This window comes from Choloepus didactylus, chromosome 9, assembly GCF_015220235.1.
Source record: "Choloepus didactylus isolate mChoDid1 chromosome 9, mChoDid1.pri, whole genome shotgun sequence".
NCBI lineage: Eukaryota > Metazoa > Chordata > Mammalia > Pilosa > Megalonychidae > Choloepus > Choloepus didactylus.
The window spans coordinates 125,870,024-125,886,156 of record NC_051315.1 but is presented as its reverse complement, the minus strand read 5'-3'; the positions used below and the strand labels follow the sequence as shown (position 1 = coordinate 125,886,156).

General features: G+C 46.3%; 1 protein-coding gene across 3 annotated transcripts in view; it reads left to right on the top strand.

The window, feature by feature from the left end:
• Positions 1-16,133, top strand: part of NGEF (neuronal guanine nucleotide exchange factor) — a 128,101-nt gene that overhangs the window by 96,789 nt on the left and 15,179 nt on the right. The window lies entirely within an intron of this gene.

Sequence of the window (16,133 nt, the reverse complement as noted above, 5' to 3'; positions counted from 1 at the left end):
TAATTTTTGCTTTAATCTGTTGAATGGAAAATGTTATCTTGTTTTTAACCTGCCTGCCCTTGATGACTTGTCAAGTTGAATATGTTTTCATATGTTTATTAGCTTTTTCTATGAATTCCCTGCTCTTATATATTTTGCCCTTTTTTTCTGTTGGATTATTCATACTCACCCTTTTGATCTCTGCAGCTCTGTCTACATTCTAGATTTTAATGTTGTTTTTTTTTTAATGTGTTTCAAATGTTTTCTCCCACAGTACAGTGTAGGGGAGCAATATAGCATGATGGTTATGCTCACTGGCCTGGGTTTGCCTCTCATTCTTCTACTTCTTAGCTGTGTGACCCTGGGCAAGTGATCTAAAGTCTCTGTGCCTCAGCTTCCTTATCTGTACAATGGGGCAATCATAGGCCCTATCTGCCCAGGTTGTAAAGATTAAATGAATTCATGCAGGTAAAGAGCTGGGGACAGTGCCTGGCCAAAGGCTGACACTGATCGAATGCTTCCTGTTTGTCACTTACCTTCTTTCTTTAGTTGTAGTATTTTTTCATATAAGATTTTTTCATTTTTATAGAAAATCCATCACTTTTTTATTGGCTTAAATCTAATCTTCTGGCTGTTGTGTCTTAGGATTAGGAAGGCTGTTCTTTAACTTTACAGTGAAAAGGTAACAGTTGTGGACTATTATGAGCAGAATCTGTCAGAAACGTGCAGAAGTCGCCATCCACAATATACTAGTCAGTAGCAGTGGGACATAACAAGGAGATGGGGAATATAATTAGGTTGATTTAAAGTATTTTGACCGAGCTGGGTACTCTACAAAGCTGTGCTGCCCGCTGTGGGGGCCCCGAGCCACATGGGGCTATGGCACCCGACAGGTGACTAGTCTAGACTGAGGTGTGCCCTATGTGTAAAAGACACCCCAGATTTCAAAGGCGTAGTACAAAGGAAAAGAATGTAAATTATCTTATTAAATAAAAGTTATATTGGTTCCATGTTGAAATGATACTATTTTGGATATATTGGTGTTTTAGTGTCCTGGGCTGCTCAAGCATATACCACGGAATGGGCTGGGTTGAACAATGGGAATTTGTTGGTTTACAGTTTTGAGGCTAAAAGAAAGTCCAAATCAAGGCATCATCAAGGCGATGCTTTCTCCCCAAAGACCAAGGCTGACTGCTGGCGATTCTTTTTACTCAGCTTGTCACGTGGCAATGCACATGGTGGCCTCTCCCGGCCTCTCCATTCTTTTCTGGGTTTTGTTGATTTCAGCTTCTTGCTTCCAGTGGCTTTCTCTCTCTCTGCCTGAACTTCACTCTGCGTATAAAGGACTCCACTAATAGGATTCAGACCCATCCTGATTGAGGTGGAACACACCTTCTTAACTGAAGTGACCTCATCAAAAGGTCCTACTTACAATGGTTCATACCCACAGGAATGGATTAAATGTAAGAACATATTTTTCTGGGGTACATACAGCTTCAAACCATCTCAATTGGATTAAATAAAATATATTAAAATTTTCATCTCACTTTTTACTTTTTTGTGAAATGTAGCTACTAGAAAATTTGAAATTATATAAGGGGTTCACATTATATTTTGATGGGACAGCACTGCTCTAAAAAGAAACTACACTTTATTTTCCACTATCTATAAACACCACCCCAAACTGATCATATATCCACAAAGAAAACCACAATAAATATTTCTTAAAATTGTACAGGCCAAATTCTTATTAAAGTGCAGTGAAACAAGAAAAAAAAATTAAGCAATATAAAGACCTCAAATCAGAAATATTTAAAATGCTTCTAACCTTTGAAATAAGAAAATAAAAGTTTTATAATTACAGACTGTTTAGAAGATGACAATGAGAATGTTAGATTTTAAAATATATGGAATGCAGACAAAGCTGCATTTGGATAAAAATTCACAGTCTCACGTGCTTTATTAAATAAAGAACAAATACAAAATTACATGAACTAAGATGCCAGCTTGAGACATTGGCAGAGGGGAACACACACACACAACACACCCCTAGTGACAACAGAAAGGGTAGAGATCCAAAAAAAATGATACATGTAAGAATCTTGATGAAATGAATGACTTTCTAGGAAAATATAAAGTACCAAAAATTGACTGAAAAATATATTTTTTTAAAAATCTAAATATACCAGTGTTCTAGTTTCCAAGCTGCTAAAACATACACCATAGAATGATTTGACTTAAACAATGAGAATTTATAGGCTCATGATTTTGAGTCTAGGAGAAATCCAAAGACAAGGCATCGAGGCCATGCTTTCTTCCAAGAAGACGGTGGCATTCTGGGGCTGGCTGCTGGCAATCCTTTGCCCTTGGCTTTTCTGTCACATGGCAGTGCACATGGCAGTGTCCACTGACTTCACCTTCTGGCTACTCTCTGTGGCTGCTCTCTCCATCTGACTCTCACTCTGCTTATAAAGGGCTCCAGTCATACGGATTAAAGCCCAACCTGATTCAGTTGGGCCACACCTTCGCTGAAATAACATCTTGAAGAGCTCTTACTCACAATGGGTCCACACCCACCAGAATGCAGAGCAAGGCCAAGAACATGTCCAAACCGGAGTATACAATTCAATCCACCACAACCAGTAACCAAAGACACCACAATACAGAAGAGGTTCTGCACCCAGATGACTGAGTTATGCCTAAAGGTCCAGGCACGGCAGAGTCCGAGGTTACTTAGACTGGAGTTCTAGAGCAGTGCTGTCCAGTGTTCTGCGCCTCCACTTGCCGGTACGGCAGTCACGAGCTACAGGTGGCTGTCGAGCAGTTGAGATGTAGCTAGTGCAGCTGAGGGACTGAATTTTTAATTCTACTTAATTTAGACTAATTTAAATTTAAATAGCCACTTGTGATTGTATTTTTTGCATGCAGGTGTAGAGCAGGGTTCAGTAAACTTTTTCTTAAAGGCTCAGATAGTAAATATTTTAGGCTTTGCAGGCCTTCCAGGCTCTGTCACAACCACTCATCTCTGCCATGTGATGGTAGCTATAGACGATATGTAAGTGTGGGGGCATGGCTGTGCTCCAGTGAAACTTTATTACAAATACAAATGGCTGGCCACAGGCTGTAGTTTGGTAAGCCCTGGTCTAGGGTATGGAAAAGAGGGAAATACCTAAATTATTTGAAGGTAGCATAATACTGATAACCAAATCTGATCATCAGAGCACACACACATACAAAAATAAAAGCATGTCCACAATTACAGTTGAAGACTTCGACACTCCTCTCTCAATAATCAATAGAACTAGGAGACAAAATCGGCATAGATATAGAAGAATTGAACACCATCAACCAGCTGGAACTAGTTGTCATTTACAGAACACGCCACCCAACAATAGCAGAAGGCACGTGTTTTTTTTTTTCAAGTGCACATGGAACATTGCCAAGTTAGACCATAGCAAACCTTTAACCTATATAAAAGAATTGAAGTTATACAAAGTATGTTCTCTGACTGTAGTGCAATTAAATTAGAAATCAGTAACATAAAGATAATGGGAAAATTTCCAAACACTTGGAAACTAAACAATACACTTTTAAATAATCCCTAGGTCAAAGATGAATCCTCTAGAGACATTAGAAAAGATTTTGAAATGAATGAAAATGAATCTGCAACATATCAAAATTATTGGGATGCAGCAAAAGCAGTTTTTAGAAGGAATTTTATATCACTGTACTTACTTAGGAAAGAAGAAAGGTCTCAAATCAGTCATCTAAGCTTTCATCTTAAAAAACATGGGGTAGGGGGAGCAGAACCAAGTCAAGCAAACGGAAGGAAATAATGAAAATATGAACAAGAATCAAAATTGAAAACAAACAGTAGAGAAAATCAGTGAAATCAAAAGCTAGTTCTTTAAAAAGTTCAATAAATCTCTAGAAAGACTGACAAAGGAAAAAAGACAAATTACCAATATTAGGAATGAAAGAGGAGCCATCGTCACAGACACTACTGACGTTATAAAAGATCAAAAGGGGATACTGTGAACAATTCTACACACATAAATTCAACAACTTAGATGAAATGGACCAATTTTTCAACCACAAACTACCGAAATTCACCCAAGGTGAAATAGATACCAAATACTCCTATAACTATTGAAGAAATTGATTTCATAGTTCAGACCTTTTGAAAATGTAATCTCCAGGCCAAGATGGTTTCACTGATGAATTCTACCAACCATTTAAACTAGAAAAACACCAATTCTACACAGTCTTTTCCAGGAAACAGAAGAGGGAACACTTCCAAACTCTTTATAAGGCGAGCATCACCTGAAACCCAAACCAGAGAAAGACAGTACAAAAAAAGAAAGCTACAGACCAATATTCCTCTTGAATATATATGAAAAAATCTGCAACAAAATATTAGCAATTCAAATCCAGCAATATAAAAAGAATGGTACACTATGATGACTAAAGGGAGTTTATCCTGGGAATGCAGTGTTGGCCCAATATTTGAAAATCAATCAATGTAATCCACCACTTAACTGTCTAAAAAACAAACAAACAAAAAAAAAAAAAAAACAAAACTACATGCTTACTATATCAATTGATGCAGAAAAAGCATTAGACAACATTCAAGATTAATTCATTATTAAAACTCTCAGGAGAATTGGAACAGAAGAGAAATTTCTTGACCTAATAGAAGTCACCTACAAATAATCTACAACTAACATCCTACTGAATGGTGAAAGGCTGGATGCTTTCCTATTAAGATCAGGAACAAGGGAAGGATGTCCACTATCACCACTCCTATTCACCATACTGGAAATCCTATCCAGTGCACTAAGGCAAGAAAAATAAAATACATACAGACTGGAAAGGAATAAATAAAACTGTCTCTATTTACAGATGACATACTGTCCTTATTCACAGATGGCATGATTATCTTTGTAGAAAATGCCAAGGAATCTACCAAAACATCCTAGAACTACCTAAAAATAATTCTAGAATTTGTGAGTTTAGCACAATTTCAGGATACAAGGTCAACGCAAAAATACCAATCATATTTCTATATTTAGCAATGAACAGTAAGAAACCAAAATGTAATTTAAACGACCATGTCATTTACAATAGCTACCCCCCAAAGTGAAATACTTAGTTATAAAGCTACCAGAACATGTACGGGATAGCTCTGCTTAAAGAACTTGTGCTAGTTTGGATACATTATGTTCCCCAGAAAAAGCCATGTTCTTTAATGCAATCTTTGTGGGGGTAGATGTATTAGTATTGATTAGGTTGGATTGAGTATTTCCATGGAGATGTGACCCACTCAACTGTAGGTGATACTTTTGATTGGATTATTTCTATGGAGATGTGGATCCCACCCATTCAGGATGGGTCTTGATTTAATTACTGGAGTACTTTAAAAGAGAGCCACACAGGCCCAGACGCTGGCTGCAACTGAGACAGACATTTTGAAGATGGCCGTTGAAAGCTGACACTGACATTTTGAAGATCACCATTTTAAAACACAACCTGGGAGAAAGCAAACGCCAGCCACGTGCCTTCCCAGCTAACACAGTTTTCCGGATGCCAATGGCCTTTCTCCAGTGAAGGTACCCTATTGTTGATGCCTTACCTTGGACACTTTATGGCCTTAAGACTGTAACTTTGTAACCAAATAAACCCCCTTTATAAAAAGCAATCAATTTCTGGTGTTTTGCACAGTGGCAGCATTAGCAAACTGAAACAGAACTGATGAAAGCAATCAAAGAAGACCTAAACAAATCAAAAGACAAACTTCATGGACTGGAAGATTCGTCATAGTAAAGACGGCAGTTCTCCCCCAAACTGATCTATATATTTAATGCAATTCCAAGCAAAATCCCAGAATTTTTTGTAGTTATAGGTAAGCTAATTCCAAATTGTATGTAGAAAGGCAAAGTAACTAGAATAACACAATTTTGAAAAACAAGAATAAAATTGGAGGAATCACACTATCTGATTTTTAGACTTACTAAAAACATACAGTGATCAAGTCAGTGTGGTATTCATAAAAGGCTAGATGCCTAGATCAGTGGAACAGGATAGAGTCCAGAAGAAGAGCCACTCAAATATGACCAGTTGATTTTTGACCAAAGAGTAATGGCAATTACATGGAGAAAAGATAGCCTCTTCAATAAATATTGAATGTTGATGTTGGAACAGTTGGACATCCATATGCCAAAAAGTTAACCTCAACTTAATCCTCACACTTTATATAAAAATTAACTCTCAAAATGGATAATAGATCTATGTGTATAATGCAACACTGTAAAACGTTTAGAAGAAAACTTAGGAGAAAATCTTTATAACCTGGGTTTAAGCAAAAAGTTTTTAGATATGATACCAAAAGCACAATCCATAAAGAAAAATAGATAAATTGGACTTCATCAAAATTAAAAACTTTTGCTCTACAAAAGACACTGTTAAGAGAACAAAAAGAGAGGCTACAGATTAGGAAAAAAATATTTGCAAATCACTTATCTGGCAAGGAACATATCCAGAATATATACAGAACTCAAAACTCAAGAGTAGCACTTTCTGCAGTGTCAGGCCAGGAGGTAACAAATCACACTGAGCAAAAAACATCCAGTGTTTTCTTCAGTTACAAACAATGAATATTTTCATGCTGCTACATCATCCTCACCAGCATGTCCTAAAAGGCCTTTTAAGAACAACTTTCCGACACTACCACTTCATCTTTCACTCAACTGCTCACCTTGAATCAGGAATCCCATCTGCTCAGCCATTTAATTCTGTTGGACTCCATCGTACAAAGTGGATGCTGCTGTCATGTCAGTTAGTTTAAAGAGAATATTATGTGTACAGACAACCTTAAAAGAACGCACAGAAGGACTTTCTGATAAAGAACAAAGATTTGTGGATAAACTTTTCGCTGGTTTAATCCAAGGAAAAGGGTCTGCTTAGCAGAGTCCTTAACTCATATAGAGTCAACTCATGACAGGAAAGGAGTTAGTCCAGGTGCTTCTTCAGAAAGTATTAGTCTACCACAAGGAGCAACAACAATTAAATAAAGGAAAACCACTAGCAAAAAAAAAAAAAAAAAAAAAAAAAAACTCAACAGTAAGAAAATAACCCAATTTAAAAACGGTTAAAAGACTTAAATACATACCTCTCAAAAAAAGATACACAGAATGCAAATAAGCACTATATACTTATTAGCATGGCTAAAAAATATACTAACAATACCAGTTGCTGGTACAAACAAAGATTTATTTATTAGGATGTTCATTGCAGGGGGATAGGGGAAAGGAAATTAAGTGCCCAGTGGTAGGGGAATTGTTTAGTAAGATAACATGCAGCTATACAAAGATACAAACATTTAAAAACATGTTTTCAAAGAATGATATGGGTGAAAATTCAAGAAATATTAAGTTTTAAAAAATCAGGGTAGAACATTATATCAGATACAGTCTGATACACAAACTTCACTGTGTCTCTAAGCTTTTATAATTTGACTTCTCATATTTATTTTAAGGAGCTTAATTTTTTAAGAGCTCTGTTTTGTTAATATCTGATAATGGACACCAAACCGGGATCTTCAGATTTTATGTTCCAAATCTGTGACTTCTGCCTCATATTTTCAGTCTATTTGTGAAAGCAGGACAGGCAACTGGTACTGCCATCCCAATCTGTTGTCTGAACATCTCTTTTTCTTTAGCTACAAAAGCAGCAGGTCACAGTGAACTACTGTTCACACAAGGAAAACACCCCAAAATGATGGTCTTTTGGTAGGCCTAAGTCTTAATCTGTCGTTGAAGTACAAGATTTAAGAACAAAATAGTATGTTTTCCTCCTCCTTTTAAATAAAAATTAGGAAGCTGAAATTGGAAAGTGCTATCTTCGATGGTGTGTAGGATTCTCTTGGTTTCTGTTTTGGGACTTGTTCCCAAACCCTTTGTTCCCCGCCCTCCTTTTTAGAATGGCTTTTGAGCTACTGTTTGAGAAAATAATTAGGCGTATTCACATCACGAAGTTGAGCAGCAGACGACTGTGGAAAGGGCAGGGCGTTCAAATGGAGGGGATGTGGGGGCTCTTCCTGAAAGACGCAGAAAGTGGGGGGACACAATTGTCCTGAAGGAGAATAAAAAGCAGGGAGGGAATGTGGCTGGAGGGGCGGAGTGGGGGCGGTCACTACCAGCCAACAAAACATCAAACTGGGTCCGGTTCCCACGGGTGACTCGGGGGTCGTGGGAAATAAAGGAGAGACCGGACATGACGTCACCAGCGCGGACGCGGCGCAGCCACGCCCCCGGCTAACGCGGGCTCCGTTCCCAGGGGACGCCAGGAACCTCTCCAGGCCGAGGGGAACGGAAATAGCGCGTTTGCCGTGGTCCCTGATTTTCTGAGTTTCTCCCAGGAAACGGGGACACGAGCGGCCATGCGCGTGGAGCAGCTGCCCCGTCCGGCGTTGGGGGTGCGCGGCCCCTGCGTGCCCCGCCGGCCTCCCGCGCTCGGTCCCGCTAGTGAACGGGGCGCGGCCGTGGGAAAGCTGAGCAGGGCGTCTCCTTAAGGCGTGAGGCGAGGCCCCTGAAATCAGAGCTGTGTTTTTGTTGGTTTTTAACCTGTTCTCACAACTTAAACTTCAAACGTATTTACACTTTTTTCTCCAAAAGAAAACTGTCCATTTTAGAAGGAAAATATCTAGGGTTTTTAATATAATGTACCTCTATCAAAAAATTAAATCGGGGTTGTTACTTTATTTGAATCGTATGTCTGTCTCTTTGAGATAAACCTCATCCTTTGAGGCAGTTAGTCCTAAATTGGGAGAGGAGCCCGGATTTTTACGCCTAGATTTAAGGGGTCAGTCTCCATCACCTGGACAATCAGCTGTCTCCTGTTCTATTTGATCTAGAAAGCAAAGTTAGCATTTATCTTTTTTTTTTAATTAAATTTGGTTTTATTGAGATATTCACCTACCATACAGCATTTGTCTTTTTTTTAGTGACTCTTTTGGATAAATAATTTATGCACCTGATACGAAATTTGAAAAGAGCAAAAGTATTTTAAGATGAAAGTCCATCTAGTTTCCACCCCTGTCCCTCAGATACATGTGCAGTTCCCTCCTCAGATACATATGAAGGGTGAGTGTGTGTGCATGTGTGTGTGTTACACAAATGGTAAACTACTATGTACATTGATCTGCACTTGCTTTTTTTCACTTAGAATATTTTGAAAATTTGTCCATATCAGTACAAATGCAGCACCCCCAATTTTTTTTGCAGCTTCATGGAGCTCCATTGTATGTGTTCCATCATTAATTTAAGGAGTCCCCTGGTGATGGACGTTTAGACTTAGAAATGTTATGTATCAAAGATGTTCATTGCTGCATTATTTATAATGATAATAATTGAAAATCTATATAATGGAACACTGTGGAAATTGCTAAGTGAAATTGTTGAGCCAGAGGTTAAATGAGAAGATATTGCCAAATTGTCTCTATGCTCCAGCTGCATATGAGAGTGCTTAATTTCCAAACCCCATGACGTGCATCCTCAAATGATTTTATCTTCTCCAAGGTGCTAGGTCAAACATGGTCTCTCATTGTGGTTTTAATTTGCATTTCTCTGACTGTGAATGAGGCTGAACAGTTTTCAGGCATGTGTCTTTTTGAATTTCGGCCTATTTTATTATGTGAACTTTTTGTAAATTATTTTATTAACCAGGTCACCTTGAGAAAACGTAATAACAGCTAATTCTTTGACTTTTATAAGTTTGTCAAGGTGTCGGGTGACATTTTGGACAATTGCAAAGTTAGGGGGCACAGTCCATACAAGCCTACCCTTGCTTCTGACACCTGTTGAAAATTAGGGGGTCCCCAAGGCCACCCTCATATTTGACAGTTGGCAAGAAAGATTCACAGAATCCAGTGAAAGCTGCAAAGCCCAAGGTTCGAGTTTATTACAGGGAAGGACCACAGATTAGGATCCACTAAAGGAAGAGATACCGGAGGCAGAGCCCAGGAAAGGCCAACCACGGACTTCCCTTGTCCTCTTGCCTGGAATCTGCGCATGACTCCATGCACAGAGTATTGCCAACCCCAGAGGCTCACTAGAGCCTTGGTGTGCTGAGTTTTTATTGGGGACTGAGTGATTGCACACGTGGCTGACCTCAGCCCCCAGCCCCTCCAATTGCGCTGACATGGCTTGTCCCAAAGCCCCCACCACGTTGTTGGTCTTTATGGCGCAGCCTAAGCAGTGTTAGACTGCCAGCTGCATGTTACCCAAGGCCCCCAGGAAAAACAAAGTCACGTCTCTCAGGAGGGATTATCCTCCAGGAGCTGAGGGTAGAGGCCAGCCCCCTCTCTGGGTGGACTTAAATCCTTCCCTCAGCACGTGGGCTTTGGCCTGCTGGTGGTCTGAGGGGTGAACCGAGCCTCCCCCAGCACCCCAGCCCATTGCTTTCATTTAATGTGCAGCTGAGCCCTAGGGCATTATGGGAGGTCGTTAGCATCACCCCATGTGATGCAGGAGACACACGGCACCCTCATATGCTCCGTGGCACCTGTGGACAGGTGGTCAGCTGGCGCCACGGGCCACTCACATCTCTCAGTCTGAGCCTTCTTGCTTTAGCACATGAGACTGAAACCTCACCGTGGGCAGGAGCACAGGCTCTGGGGTTGAACACGATCACCATTATTTGTGGAAGAAGGATGTGCTTTTAGAAGTTTCTTCTTGAAGTGTTTCTCTCCACCCTAATGCCTGCAGTGTAGAAATTACTGTCCTAACCCCAGGAATTGAGGAAAGCTTTATGCTTTCCTCAGGAAAAGCAGAGGGTCAGTAAACAGGGACATGGATTTGCCAATGGTGCCTGCTGCCCGCCCGCGCTGACTGGTCGGCTTGGGATCAGAGCCTCTGGCAGCGGGTGGGCCCTGGAAGAGGGGGGCCATGGCCTTTGACACAAGGTCTCAGCCTGTCCCTTTCCTCTGGTGCAAACTGACACACCTTCCTCGAGGAGAGAAAGGGAGGGGTGGCCGGCCCTGTGCAGGCAGCTCACCTGAGCGACAGTGCTGGGGCGTCCTGGGCAAGGCCCAGACCCCCTCGGGTTGTCTTTGGGGTCTGTGAGGTGCAGAGTGGGCTCTGCGTCTTGAACACAAGGCCTGGCCCTCAGCTGTCCAAGGCACCCACTGCAGCTCTCCCGGCCCACGGGGGACAGGAAGCCTGGATGATGGGGCCTGAGCTGAGGTGTCACTGGGCTACATCTCCACAGACTCTGAGAGCCCAGACTCTCGGAGGGGTGCCCCAAACCCTCAGCGTTCCAGCCCAGCCCTCCCTGCCCTCTCCCACCCCCCACCAGGCAAAGCAAAGGCCCTCAACAGGGACGGTGGCCAGGGATGGACGTCTGCACGGGAGGGGCTAGGAGTACCCAGGGACCCTCACACTGGGATCCTATGAAAGAGCAGGTAGTCAGTGGACTAGGGCCTGGGAATCTGCATTTAACAGACAAGCCTTGTGGTCCTGATGCTGGGTCACGGGACTACTCTGAGACATACTATGGGTTTTATTTTCTCCTTTTTACCGGCTAGCTCATGGGGTTTTCACTCAGCTCCTTCCAGAAGCCCTCCCTGACTGCCTGCCTCCCCACCACCTGGCAAGGCCCCTCGGTGTAGTCGGCTGCATCTACGGCCACCTCCTTGGTGACAGTGTGTCTGTACCCCTCGGTGTCCCGAGCGCTGAGCCCAGCTGTCCCGGGCAGGAAGGCCCCGAGTGTGTGCTGGGGGGCGTGTGGGCTGAGCAGATGGGGCAGCAGAGCAGACCCCAGCTCCCCGGCCTGGGGGACAGGGATCAGGTCGTGGTCCTCTTGGCCTCCCCAGCACCCAGCACTGGGTCGGTGCTCAGCTAACATTCAAAGAACTGAAATTCTGCACCTGCTGCACCAACAGCCAGGCCGGTGTGGGAGGCCAGGAGGAAAGGGGACGGCCACAGGACAGCTAGTCCAGCAGGAGAGGGAGGAAGAGGGGGAGCAACCGATGCACTCAGCAGTGTCCTGGAAAACAGATGTATCCGCGCACGCAAGAAGGGGTGTGGGCGCACGCGGTGAGCTGGGTAGCATTTGCTGACCCCCCATGGGGCGGTCGAGCTGATGCTGGACTTGCTCACACTTGACGGGCAGTTTGGAGGTTTTCCCTCTCACCAACTTGAAAGTCCCATGTAAAGCTAAAAGGATTATTAAGACTCCAGAAAGAGCCTATAATCCCTTTGGGGCGGGGGGAGGCTTCTGCCTAGAGCTGAACGGGCTGACCTGCAAGGAGATGGGTGCCCGGCGGGGGGCCTCTGACGCCTGGGCTCATGGGGTAATGGGCTTTGGTGGGGAAGGCGACCCCTAGCCGAGCAGCCAAGGCTCAGAGCCCGAGTCAAGCCCACGGGTCCCAGCTTGGGTTTGCCCCTCACTGGCCGTGCAGCCTCGGCCGAGTGTCCCAGCCTGGCTCCCGCCACTGCAGCGCGGGGAGAGCCCCCGGGACTGGGCAGGTGAGTGGCGCGAGGTGCAGGGCGCACGGTGAGCCTTCAGCCGAGGCCACAGTGGTCGCTTACAGTGTGGTGCGTCCATCCCTGATGACCCGGCACAGGCGAGGTGGGGGCTCAGGGCGTCTTAAGTGACTAAGGGCCACCTGTCATTGGTGTCGCCTGTAAGATCACACAGGATGGTAATGACCAAGAGAGAGCATTAGCAAGGGTCCCCTGGATTTGGAGAGAGGGGCTAGGGGCAGGGGCGGCAGCCTGGGGGGATGGCCCTTTTCTCCCCGTGCCCTTTTGTGGAAGCAGCGTGTGCTGTCGCCTGGCATCGTGGGCCCGTGTCCCATTGAGGTGGCGGCTGCTCCCCTGGGCATCAGATCTGGGGTCACCATGGAGCTCCCCCTGCTTAGCCCTGGGGAGGGGGCTGCAGGCACCAGTTGAGGGGGGTGGGGAGGGAGACGGACTCAGGACGTGGCCTTTCGTGTCTGGCTCCCTTCACTTGGCCTCATGTTTTCGAAGTCCTGCCGCGTTCTCGTGTGTCGCAGAACTTCCTTCCTTCTGATGGCCGAATGATGTTCCCTGGTGTGACAGACCACATTTGCCGGTCCCTTCACCGGCTGGGGGACACTCGGGCGGCTTCTTCCTCGGATGCTGTGAAGTCCGCATCTGTGAACTGTGAGCTTGTTTGAGCCCCAGTTTTCGATTCTTTGGGGAGTGTGGAGTGGACTCAGATCCCCTGAAAACGAGGCTGTGTTCTCACCCGTGCACAGTCTGTCTCGCACGGTCTGAGGAACATCTGGTACACGTAAATCGGAGGTGGTGGCCCATCACAATCACGCAACCCCGCAAGGCCCACAGCCTCGCCTCCCTCACCGCGACCCCGGCCCCGCCTCCTGGCCCCACGTCCCTCCCTGCCCGGGCTGGTGTCTGCGCTCCTGGGAGTGGGTTTTCCTGGCTGGTCGCACTTTCGGATTCAGCCCGATGTCACCTCCCAGGGGAGACACTCCTGGGCCCCTCTGGCCCGAGCGCCATCCCATCACTGGGGGCCCAGGTGGCAGGTGGGTGGTGACACCTGGACACGCATCGTGCACCTCGCTTCCTGACAGCCACCAGGTGGACGGGAAACTGGGCTCAGCAGGAGTGAGCCTTTCTCCCAGGGCCGCCCCCTGCAGGGGTGCTGGCCAAGTCCCATAGCCAGAGCGGACGGAGCACAGGGCCTGGCCCAGCCCTCGCCCCTGCACCACCTCGCAGACTGGCCCCACCGAAGGGACGTCCATTGTGGCTGGGTGTGACCCCTGGCAGAGTCGGGGGCAGAAGTGGGCTCAGTAGTAGCTGTGGTGGAAAATGGCAGGACCCTAACGTGATCGTTGGCTGATGTCAGCTGGAATGGTCAAGAGCCAGGAGCACCATCCAGAGACCAAGCTGAGCCGTAAACTTCGGGTCCCTCTAAGGAGAATCCCCCGAGGCTCACGGTCCTGTGTGTGAGCCCAGCAGCCAGGGCGACAAGGGGCCCCCTGGCCGGGAAGGAGTTGGGGTCCCTCTACCAGCCCACGGGGCAGGAGGGAGAGCAGAGAGCTGTATAAAGGGGTTCTCTGGAGGAAGTGACCCCCCGACACTCACACTCACACTCATGCTCCCATACATACACACATTCTACACACTCATATATTCACTAACACGTACTCATACCCATTCACAGATACACACCTGCTCACGCATGCATTCGTGCACATCTCACACCCATTTACACACATCCATGCACACTCATGCACTCACATTCACATCATTCACATACACAACCTCACACTCACATACTAATTCCCTCATCTTCACTCATGCACCCTCATTTGAACACACACACACACACACACTCTCCCGTGCCCCGTGCCTCCCTTGGGTGTCTCTCGCCTCCCGACAGTGTCCTTTGCCCGTGCCTGGCCTCTCCTCACCGCCCGGGAAGGTGAGCCTGGTGAGGCAGGGGCTTGGCCGTGCTCCCCGCTGAATCCCAGGGTCTCTCCCCGTGCCCAGCACAGAGCAGGGGCTCCGTAAACATTTGTTGAATGAACGACCGGAACCCTGCATCATCGCTGCGCTGCCACACACACGCGTGAACGACTTAGAGTGAAAATAATATCGAGGAGGGACAGACGGCCGTACTGGAGGATGCAGGCAGACACCCTGGAAAGCTGCAGCTCACTGATGACTAATCCCCTATAAATGGATAAAGAGGGGGTGAGCACGGCGGTGAATGAGGCCCGGCTGGCATCCGTCAGCAGTGATTCACGCAGGGCCTGCTGCGTCTCAGCAGCCGCGGAGCCGCCCTGCCTCGCCCAGCTGCCTCCTGACCCGCCCTGCCCTCTCGGGGATCCGGACAGAAGTGCCATCGGCTGAGGGAGCCTGCGGGGAGGATCCAAGCTGCAGTGCTATCTCCGTGTGCATGTGTGCATGTGTGTGTGTGTGTGTGTGTGTGTGTGTGTGTGTGTGTGTGTTCCCAGGCACTTACAACAGCCACCACTAGGGATACGTATCCTCACAGATACGCCTGGCTCTGGCAGTGCTTGCATTTTTGGTATGGTGGGTTTCCCCTTGGACTCTGCAAAACTCACCTGTGTCAGCTCTTTCAGTTACAGCTGCTTGAACTCGTGGGGTATAATGGCTTGACGTGTTCTTAAGAAACTTAAAATTTAGCAACAGGAAAGGGATTTTATAGTAGCATCCGTAACAGAAACTTCTGGGAACATATTGCACATTATATTTTCTGTTATTACTACTGTCATTTTATAATTTTCATTGTGGTAATGTATACAACATGAAATTTCCCATTTCTCCCACTTTCAAGTATGCGGTTCAGTGGTGTTCATTACACTCGTGTGTTGTGCTACCGCCACCACCGTCCATTACCAAACTTTCCCTTAGCCCCAAGTAAGAGCTGTGTGCTGCCCGTTGCATTTGGCCAGGTGGGGTCAGGTGAGCGTCACATGCACCCTTGGGTGGGGTCCGTGCTTGGGCTGTCGTTCTGATGCCATTTTTGTGGCTGCTGCTTCTCAACTAGTTGAAGCCATTATGGCTCGAGGGGCAATGACGGAAACCCGGGGCTCCCGTCGCGCCTCATCTCTGACCCTGAGTCAGGCGCAGACCCTGGGGAGCAGGTGGTCTCTGTCCAGCCCAGATGGTGCCATGGGCCCCCTGCAGTGATTCGGGTGGACTGTCTCACAGCTGCTCCCCAGAGCCAGGTGGCAGGCTCCCCAGCTCACACATATGGGGCTCGTTTTGAAGTGCTCTGCCGAGCTGGCTGCTGGGCACGGAGCAGAGCTCGATGGGAACCATGGGGGGCCGTTCCCTCGGCCCGCAGCCCTCTGAAGAGAAAGTCACTCCCAGGCTCCCCCCGGCCACCCCTGCAGTTGACATCAGGTCTGAACCTTCCCGACAGCCGGGACACACAGGTGCGGGAGTCCGTCTCCCTGCTGATCTTCCCGCCGATTTCCACACCAGTGAATGAGGACCAGCCTCGCCTGTCCGCGCCGTCTGGACCCTGGGGTTGGTGGACCCATCACACATCTTCCCCGGTCCTTACTTTGCACATCTAGGTAGTGGCCGGTGTTCAGCAGTAGCAAGGCCGTGATGAACGTGGTTTCCATTTCTTCC